The following is a 2,787-nucleotide window of genomic DNA, read 5'->3' as shown; positions in this document are numbered from 1 at the left end:
TAATGCCCATGACAGCCTGGACATCTGTCCTTCAATCTTTAATTGATTAAGAAGTCTGTCTATTTCGATTCGTAATGCATGTTCTTTCGGAAATGTCCTAACAACACGCACACACACACATTTATATCATTTCGGAAAACGTTTGGCAACTCAGTGATAGTGCCAGACTGGAGATGCATCAACCTACTCATTTCACTAGATATAGTTGTAATTTTCTGAACAATTCCTGTTTAATAAGTGACAGCGACAGTGTCTCTCATCGTTTACTTTGTCGGAAACCTGCTTCTTTCTTCCCTAGGCTATACTTTAGCAATGAGTGATTGCTAACATTCTTGATACCTCCCTGGACGTGCTACTGCAACTGTAGCCAAAGATTCAAATCCCACTGGAAAAGTATGTTTCAAGTCAAATGGTTTTGCTCCTCCCCTACTGTCATTGAAAACGATCACAACGAAATTAAGTATAGGTATTCTATGAAACCCTTGAGTTCATACTGCGGTGCTGTGAAGATGAAAAAGTAGTTTTCACAATTATCAGATGACAGATGGAATTTGTCAGATTCCACTAATTATGATTGCATCATTGGTTCACAGGCGCTTTTCTGCCGCTTATTGTAACTGTTATTCGTATGTTAGAGCTGGAAGAATAGAAACATCAAATTTTCGCCATATGGAATGTTCGAATTCACCTTAAGTCTTCACGTTTCGAGCGAAGGCAGAATATCCGTCACGAAAGCTAACAATGCCTGTCTTCTGGTGGATGTGCCAATGACAGTGATCTCAATAACAATATTGTACAGCAAAGAGGAATTGCCAACTCAACCACTGGAGAAGCTCCAAAATTGTTAATCGCGTCTGGTGAATACGCTTTCAAGGTTTCGATCCGATTAAGACAGTAAAACACAAATAATTGTCGCAGTTATTAATATATGACATTTAGTTTGCATTCAGTGCATCGATGTATTACAAGTAATTGCACTCTAGCCTCTAAACCTAGTTACAGAAATGCGAATAAGACTCATGGGCATATAATGAGGATCTTGCAGCCCTTGCCACCCGCAACTTTGAGATGAAGCTATAGTCACTTCCGAGGCCACTCACAGAACACATCAGCTGGTATCCTTCCTGGTACTATAACTGAAACTTGGCAACAGCGCAGAATATGTTTGGTAACTCTGTGACCGACAAGTTACTTCCTTGATGGCACAGAACTATCCTGCTGAATTCACTTGATATTATCGCCGGCACAGTAGCTCAGCGTGTTCGGTCAGAGAGCCAGTTGGCCTCTGTAATAAAAAAACTGAGTGGACGGATCAACAAACGAAGTTGAACGGATGTCACTGTGACGTCCGCAGCGACCAACCACAACGATCGACAACGAAAAAAAAAAAAAAAAAAGTTAACGTGCTTGCCTGTCAGGTGCACGCTGCCTTTGTTCGCCTTTCGAGACTCGCTGAATGCAAGATTTTTAATTCTTTTGTAGCAGAACTACAAGCAGGCAGATACAAATTCAATGAGGGAATAGTAAGACAACGCTCTAGCAAAATTCGTTTTGCTACTTTTAGTAACCCTTAGTGTCAAAGCGAAAAACCTTACGGTACTGCCAAATTCATAATGCCACTTTTATTTTCTGCCGACATACTTTTTTGTTGTTGTGAATACATAATTTTATCTATGAACTGCCACATTTTCATAATACTTACGAAGCAAATCATGTGAGGTAACACTTCACCAACTTGTCGGGAAGGTGGAAAAAGCACTGCCCTTTCTGGATGCTCTCTGTATCTTCCTGGATGTCGAGGGGGTTCTAGTAATAAGACCTTCGAGTAAATGGTTAGAGATGAAGAACCTAGTGGTGAATGAACTCAAAGATGAGCTGAATGCGAGAGACTACTCTTGAAAAGAATAAGTAGATGATTTATTCACAGTAAGACTTAGAAAATTTGATAGTATTGTTAAACCTATGTGCACTGAACATTGTGAAAAAATATTTAAAGACAAGCCGCACGAAAATTGGTGTAGTATTATTTATGGCGAAGCATGTCCAGCACATATACTGAAAAATTATATTTCTCGATGAAACTTTAAGGAGGGCTGTAGTGTATCTAGAGGTAGCCCTGGATGGAAAACTATTATGAACACCTCATATAAAGAATATATTCCACTGCGAAAGATAATCTTACAAGCACTAGAAGCTGCTGTAGGGTAAACGGGGTTCTAAACCCAGTACGCACTGGATATACACCTCTGTAAAAATACCAATGATAATTTATTGTCTTATAATATGAACAAAGTCGAACAGGAGGTGGCTGCTAGGGAGTCTCGCAAAGTGCAGAGACTGGCCTTCTTTCACAAACAGACGGAATTAGCAGGACATCCACTCTTGGGATGGATATTAGGCTAGACATGCCCGCCTTACATCTGTGGCTTAAAATGGAGGCCGCAGCAGGGACATAAGGCTAAAAATTGTAAATAACTGGATATAGTTAGAATATACGGAATCCCAAATCAGTATGGCGATGGCTGGGGAAATGTCGACTAACTATACAATAACTTCTAGCTGTTTCAATAAACCTTGCCATGTAACAGTTGGCAGCAGGGAGCAGTGGAAGAACGAACCACTACACCGTTCAGGAGACATAATATAGTGGTATACTGACAGGTCGAAAACAGATGAAACCACCGGGTCTGGTGTGCTGCCTAGAATCTCTTTAGAGAAGATGGCCACAGTATTACATAATATCTTCTATCAGCATGTGCACGGAGGAGAATTAGAGTAGACCCTACA

The sequence above is a fragment of the Schistocerca piceifrons genome, chromosome 1 (assembly GCF_021461385.2).
Source record: "Schistocerca piceifrons isolate TAMUIC-IGC-003096 chromosome 1, iqSchPice1.1, whole genome shotgun sequence".
Lineage (NCBI taxonomy): Eukaryota > Metazoa > Arthropoda > Insecta > Orthoptera > Acrididae > Schistocerca > Schistocerca piceifrons.
This window is presented reverse-complemented; position numbering follows the sequence as displayed.